Source organism: Pinus tabuliformis, chromosome 3_1 (genome assembly GCF_031772625.1).
Source record: "Pinus tabuliformis cultivar Carrire ecotype Pingquan chromosome 3_1, CPIR1, whole genome shotgun sequence".
Lineage (NCBI taxonomy): Eukaryota > Viridiplantae > Streptophyta > Pinopsida > Pinales > Pinaceae > Pinus > Pinus tabuliformis.
The window spans coordinates 951,589,208-951,597,706 of NC_142301.1; positions in this window are offsets into that span (position 1 = coordinate 951,589,208).

Consider the following 8,499-nt stretch of genomic DNA (forward strand, 5'->3'; position numbering starts at 1 on the left):
ATTTCTTGATTAGAAAAGGCTTGGTTTTCTGTCAACCACTTAGCTACCCTTCCTTTACAGTGTGCACTAAGCTGATTAAAAGGACAATAACTTAGCTTCCTCAAAATGTTTATACCCCTAAACAACCCTTTAAATCCAAAACATTAATGGGATTAGGTCACTCCAACATGACTTCAACTTTTCCTACGTCAATTTGCACCCCTCAAAATCAAAGCATATCCAAAATATGAGTTGACAAGAATCCAAATTCAATAAATATGAGTTGACAAGAATCATAGCTAATTGAGTAATTGCAAGGATTAATTGTAGTTGTTTGAAAAAAAAAAAACATAAGGATATTAAGTATATTCTAGGAAAATAGAGATACATGACACTCGGAGAAAAGTCTCCCTTCTAGAATAAGATAAAACCATAGTTACACACCCTTGAAAAAATCAACAAACAAAACATAGAGAGGGAAGCCGAGAATGACGTCCATGCTAAGGCAAGAAAGAAAAAATTGACATGAAAAATTATAAACATGGGGATAAGGCAAGGCAAAAGACAAACACACAAAAGAACCATCATGAGAGAGTGAAAGAGCTAGAGCTAATGGCCAATCCTTGAACCAGTCAATCAAAATGGATCAGACCAAGCGAAGCCATGACACCACGCTTGGAAAATCAATCTATCATAGTATTATGTTCCTGAAAGATGTGACAAAATGTTAAGGAGGAGAAACAAGCCTTCAAGGATGAAATCTGCTCTAGTTAGTGGGATAAGGAAGGAAGCAAGAGAGAGAAATGCCACAATGCCCAATCAATTTCTACCTTCAAGTCACCAACAATGTGGAGCACGTCCAATGTGAGCCATGAAGCACAACGTAGTACACCCCAAAAAAAAAAAATCTTCACTCTCATATTGGTGCCTCTACCACTAGACAAGTAGAAGTGGAGAGCCAATGAGGGATTTAAGAAGATGGTGGCTCCACATCCCCCACAAAGCCCCCATTGAGGCACCATCAAAAAAATCGATCAGGAATGAATAGTCAAGTGATTTGTAAGACTAGAATGTCTATTACGGGAGGATTTCCAAGGGATGGCTTTCATGAAGAAAGTCACAAATTTTAGAGTAGTGGCTCTCAAATATGTGACATTGCTCTAAAAAATGCAGGCATTCCGGCAATTCCAGATGCCCCAAAAGATATATAGGGGAATGAATTTGTATTCCTTTTGTTGATCAAACCAATGATGAAGATAAGAAGTGATGGATGCTCTATCCAAGTGCATAGGGATCCTAAGAAGGTAGTAACCTCCTCCCAAATGAAGATAGAAAAGGGACAGAGTAGAAATATGTGAGTGGTACCCCCACAAGCTAATCTATAGAGAAGGAAAGTCCCCAGACCCAAGAGGCCCATTTTTACAAGGTTATCCCAATTGAGGATACATTTTTGTACCACAAGAAAAATGAATCATTTGAGATTTGTTGGGACTTGCCATTTCCACATATGGGGTGGTGGAATCCTGAAGATGATGATCTAAATTGTAACTATACGATGCCTTTGGAGATATCTTACAACCTTGTGACAAACTGCCCCATGTGAGGGAATCCTCCTTATCAGTTAATACAATGCCAACTTGAAGAAAGTGTAATCAGAATGATTCCCACTCGAAAGAGTAAGTAGGAGGCATATCCAATTCTTCAACGCTCTTCCAATGTGTGGAAGGGAACCCACCAAGAAATGGGATGTTGATTTGTTCCAGAGGGAGTGATTACCCTCCATCCCAATTATTATGTTAATCCCAACAAAAAAGTGACTACCCTTTCCAACCATCCATCGAAGATTCCCACACAACCAGTCTCTTGATCGCATCATGCTATGCCATATATGGGAGGATTTTTTTTTCACTGACGCCCCAACCTCAAGGATCCACTTTTCTAGACTTACACGGTCATAATATTTCCCACTAATGATTTTTTTTCAAATGTCATGCCCCATAAAATCCCTACAAAGTTTTATGTATTTTTTATGCCCTAGCCGCCACATTTTGAAGGTATAAAATCAAGTCCAAGGAAGATAGGTGGAATTTCTCTTTGTTTCGAATGCTATACTAAAGGAAATTTGCAATTATAGATTCAATATGATGTATGATGGTCATTGGAAGCTAGAATAAATGCATTCATTACATAAAAATTCTTTCGAGCACAGCCTTGGTCAAATTCATCCTAACCCTTAGGGGATCCATTTTTTCTCCCATGAGGATAATTTCTTCTCGAGTTTCTCAATGACCCAAGACTATTTTTCCATCTTATTGTTGTAAGGATTTAAGTGGAAACACAAATATTTAAAACTTCCTTCCAGAGACTAGAATTTGATCCAAAATAACTCAGCAATCTTATTAGTCTCCCCATCATCAATATAGAAAGATATGAGCTCAGATTTTTCCTTGTTCATTACAATACTAGAAGTTGCTTGAGAGTCTAATTCCAACCACTTGCTAGGTGTAAATTTGTCCATCCACATGTCCTATTTTAGTTTCATTTTGTCTAGTTTAGTTCAGTATCACTGCAGTGATTTATTGTTGATGTCCCCAATGTAATATTATTTAACTAATTCATAATATTGAGAAGAGAAACTCTTTGCTCCATGTTTTTCATTCCTTGTCATGGTATTGGAGCTAGGTTGCATAATATTCCCTGAGATAGAAACAACGTGAGTGAAGTGAGAGAAGTGGAAAGCTTGCATAAGACTCTTTAATAGAGTAGCAGAAGATTTGAGAGAACATGGGAAGCCTCAAACCAAGCAAGTGAAGGCTAGACAAATTGTTTCCTTTTGCTAAAACTTTTAAATCTTGAATATAATAAACTTTTAAAAGAAGTGTACTTGAAAAAAATGTCCCTTCATATCCTTATCCCTCTTACTGAGGTAATCCTTTATTTTTTACTTCTCTCTAGTTGAAATCATCTTGGAAGTCATCACTGACTTCTTTTCGGCATCAATCAAGACATATTTCAACCTTGTTGATCTGTCTTCTACATCTAAAATCAGATCCCAACTAGGATAATATCTCTCAACACAAATCCCTATTTCTAGGAAAGTCCTCTTGTCGAAATATTTTCTTCATTCTTTCACTTCTTCTCCCTTTCTTGCTATATCCATTGGAAACATTCAATATGTACCTAAAATCCTCACTAGGAGGCGATGGAAAACTAACTTCTAAAAAGAATGATAACTCCCTCTTGATCTTGACCTTCTTGCATCAACTTCATCCACAATGTCAAGATGATGTCATATCTTCATTGCATGAGCTAAGGTTTCTATATTAAGCAGAAATAACCAATTCAAGATTTTGCTTCTTGATAGGGTTTGCAAACCCTATATTTCAATTTCATAATCAAATGTCAGAATCCTATAGTCGACATGCCCTTCACATATCCAACATTTTCAACAATTAATTAAGAGATTCCAATGATGATTTTCTTTCTCTAAATAATTGTAGTAGTAGTATTTTTTTTCATGAGGCTTTGGCCTTCATTTCAATGTACAAAGAATAACTTCATCATTCTTAAACAATAGATGGAAAATATCTTTCCTGATATCAAAATTTTATCTATAATAAATCCTTCAATGGCTTTAGTCATTTGTGTCCTTAACCTATCATAGTGCAGGGTTTGCAAATGACTTTATCAAGAAATCCTTAGAATTTCTAAGGTTGAAGAGGGGCCCAACCTTTCCTTTTGAACTCAAGATATTTTGTCCAACTAAATGACCTTGAAAGAATCATCTTTAGATGTTGTTAGGCTTCTTCAATTCAACAACTTGATATGTTGTGCACAAGTAATCTTATGATAACTTTTCCCTCTCTTCCCAAATATATCATCATGATTTTTAAGAGACAATTCAACGATCTTTACTGTAAGTAGGCTTTGTTGAAAGGTATACTTCATATATACTTTCAACAATCAATTGCAACTTAGGGTTTATGACATAGTAACATATTTCAAAGGAAATATATGTTCAATACTTCAATCTGAACCAAGGTCACAAACTTTTGTTATTTTTTTGTGATCTGATCCACAACTTGCATAATAGAGGTGGCATTACTCCAAAGTATTAGCTTTAATATTCTTCTTATAGGTTTGAATTCTCGTGAAAAACCCAACATTATGTAGCATCAATTCTTCCTAGTACATAATGACATGTACTAGTCATTATGTTCATAAAGATACTCCAGGATGATATATCAGTCTAAAATAAGACATTTTCTTAAATACCTTCCAAAAATTCATAAAAGGATGACTTTACTAGCATTTCTAGAGTGACATCATTTCAGATGCATATGAGATTAAGGGACTTGATTCAATATTAAGATAAGAGTCATAATCAATATCATAAACACCAACATCACAATCATCGAGGTGAACCCTCTAATCCTATAACAATCATGGCATCCACACCTATGGTACAACATCAATATCAACTAGTCACCATGATGTGGTCAATGTCTCAACCTCATGGTATCTAGACTAGTCCTTATTCACCATGACATGATTAGTGCACATAGTCTAGGTGAAACTCCAAATGGCCTCAACCTGGGCCAAATGCCAAAACATGCTCTCTCCAAATAGATATTTGAGAAGTTCTCTCAGCGATCCCAGTAACTCTCTTAGAAATCTAAGCACCTCTCTCTAAATAGAGATCTGAGAAACTATCTCAAAGATCTAAGAAACTCTCTTATAGACCTAAGTAGCTCTCTCAGAGACCCAAGAAAATATCTCACAGATCTGATAAGGATGCTAAGAGGCACGAACTAGCCTCTACTATACCCTTCTCCCTAATTCTGATCACAATACTTGACACAGGGATACCTTCCTTAATTTTGGTCATAGTACTTGCCATAGGGATACCTTCCTTAATTTTGGTCATAGTACTTGCCACAGGGATAACATCCCAAATTTTTCAATGTACATGACATTGGGAGAAACCATATCCATGATGCAATCATCAACCTTGATTCCTCTCAACTAGGGAGGCAATTTCCACAAGCCCAAGCTTATCTCGAAGGTGCAAAAACTTCCCTATAAAAAGAGATTTTGAAAGAATATCGGCTATCTACTCATCAATTGAGCTTCACTTCACTTTTCATTTGACATCATACAGTCCTACAAGTAGCCTTTGAAGCCATATTGGGTGACTTGCTCATTCATTATAACTAGGCCCAAACTCATATTAAATCTTGGAATCCTTGCAACTTCACAGGATCCAACATCATAGATGAGGATCCATAATCAAATTAGGTCCAGTGTAAAAGAGCTCTCCTTGAATCCAAGAATATAAAGCGTTGTTTTTTACAATTATATTTTTTTCTCTAGCAAATATATGAGCTAATACTTTCCCTATTACAAGATATTTTTCCATATCTGCAAACCAAGGTGAGTTAGTTGATAGATAAATAATTTTTCATCGGGAAACGAATCATCTATAGGAATAACTTGACCATTATTGTCTAATATAGAAAGATAAACAACCACAACATTATATTTTCTAGGTCTATGAATAATTGTAATATTAAATTCTTGCAGTAATAACAACCACCTGGTAACCCTACCACTAGTCAAAGGTTTATTCATTAGATATTTTATTGCAGAGAGATCAATATGAAAAAATATGCATATCCTATTATGTAGTGTATGAGTTTATTGATAGAAAAAACTACATCAAAAAATCCTTTTCAGTTACCATATAGTTTAACTCAGCAAGTGACAAATTTTTATTGGTAAATTATTTAACATATGATGACTGATTTTCTTCTTTTCCTAAGGTTGCACTAACAATAGTATCTGAGGCATCAGAGGATATATGAAAAGGAAGGGACCAATTAGGTCCCACTAGGATGGGAGCATTTATTAGTTTCTCCTATAATTCCTCAAAGGCATGTTGGCAAGCATCGCTCCAAGATAAATCAGTTTCTTTAGCTAATAACTAAAAAAGAGGTGAGGCTATCCTAGAGAACTGCTCTAGTGAACCTCTAGTAATATCTTGCTTGACCAAGGCAACCTCTCACTTCCCTTTGATTTTTGGGAATGGGAAGGTGGATAATGATCACAACTTTTGCAGGGTCCACTTGTATACCCTCAGTGGAAATCAGGTGTCCAAGAACTATCCCTGAATTACACATCAATATACTTCTCTTATTCCTCAAAGTGAGGCAGGATTCCTAGCACCTAATCAATATTTCATTAAAATTCTAAAGGGAATCTGAAAATAAATCACCAAATATGGAGAAACCATCTATGTAAACCTATACACAATAGATATTGGAAAATATAGCTAATAATTACCACTGAAAAGTAGGAGGGGAATTGCATAATCCAAAGGGAAGCACCCAATAGGCAAATTTTCCCCATGGACACATGAAATTGGTATTTTCCTGATCTTTGGGCACAATCTGTATTTCGTTGTACCCACTAAAATCATCCAGAATTGAGAAGTATGTCTTTCTCACAAGGAAATCTAGTAATTGATCAATAAAAGGGATTGGGAAGTAATATTTGAGAGTGGCCTTATTTAATTTTTGACATTCAACATAATTCGTCATCTTCCATCTTTTTTCATGACAACTACCAATGGGGAGACCCATCGACTATCATAAATCAGGAAGATGAAGCTGACATCTAGGAGCTATTGAATCTCTTCTTTAACAATGTCCCATAGCACAAGGTTCATTTTACGTTGAGGTTTTCGGATAGGTTGAGTCCCTTCTTGAATAAATATATGGTGAGTGCAAGTATCAGGAGGGATTCCCTTTATGTCCTCATAGCTCATGGAAAATGCATCAAGGTGATCTTGCAGCGTAACTATCAGTTGATCTCATTAAGATGGTTCAAGTTCAGATAAATTTATAAGGATTTGACTAGACTAATCTCAACAAGTGCAAGATCAGGCTCATGAGTGTCTGTTGTGGCTACTAATATCTATAGAGGTGATAGGGTTCGTATATCACAATTTTCCTAAAAATTTGGACAAAAAATGTTATTAAATAGTCTAGAGTTCTACATAGTGTCCAAGTTGACAAGAAAATTATGAGTCTCGCCCTCGTTAGTACTCTCTATATACTAATGTATGTGCTTTATGATGGAGAGTGATTGATTTTCCTCATCACTACCACTATCTTCTAACCATAGAGTATCATGAAGCTCTAGTATGGATCTAGCGGTTGGGTATAGGGTGACCTTCTTCCTTGAGTCCCCATGTGAAATAAACATATCACTGAATCGACAACCTATGTAAACATCAGTCGTGGCTAGCTATGGTCATCTTGAAATCAAAGGGTGTCCCCTGATAGGATTCTTGAGTTGAAGGACAATGCAGTCTGCGGGTACTCACATGAATCAATCAAGATGAACACATTTTCCAATACACCTTCTAGCTTAATTTTAGATTGATCAGTAAGTTCAAGAACAATAAGAGTAGGACAAATGTGATTCAGCTCAAGTTCCTCCATGATTTATCGAGCCATCACATTAATGTATGCTCTAAGGCCAATTAAGTCATTAGGGACAAAGATTCCACCTATATGGATAGAGACAATTGGGTTTCTAGGTTCAGTATGTTTGTTAAGATATGTACACCTTGTCATCAAATCAACTACCTTGCCAATAAATTGGATAGTGTGGGTTTCAATTATTTTCCTCCCTATATTCTTAAGTCTAAGTTCTTGGATGGTTTTTGCATATATAGGAATCTCTTTCAAATCTTGCAGCAGAGGAAAATTTATGAAAACAATCTTTTTCTCCAAAGCCAGGTCGAACTCAAGAGTAGGATCAACTTTCTCCAAAGCCAACCTCTCTGGATAGGGAGGTTGGTTTGAAGAAGAAGGTAAAGGTTCTAATTATATTGGGAAAAGTTGTGGGGTAGCATCATTTTTTGTATGGTTAGGAGTCTCCTCCACATGTATTTCCTTAATGATTACTTCCAGTTATTTTTTCTTTTGTTTTTGTGGTTCTATCACCCTTCTAGATCTCAGTTGTAGGTCATGGACCCCAACTAGAGTGATCTGATAAGTGGGGAAAGGGCATGGTTCAATAGAATGAATCTATTGAACTATTTTATTATTTGGGTTGGGGCACTGGCTGGGTGAGTAACTGAGGTGGCCTAAATGGTGGTGGCAATGGTAAATGAGGTAGCATGGGTTGTTTCTGTTAAGGTAGAGAAGTTGGTAATGAAGGTTGTGATGGTGGATAATATATATATATGGTGCAAGAAATGATTGGTGTGATCGAATAGGGTATGAAAAATGGGATTGTGAAGGCCCCCTCCATCCCTATTGCTAAGGAGGAGGCTACCCAAATTGTTGTTGATACCCTTGTTTCCATGGTGGAGAATAGTTCTAGTTTTGATAAGAGTGATGTGGTCGACCATGAAAACCAGGAAAATAAGGTGCAAGTTCAAAATTCATACATGTACTTACCTATTGCGAAGATTTCCATGTTCCCATAGCATGAAACAGTTCAAGCACT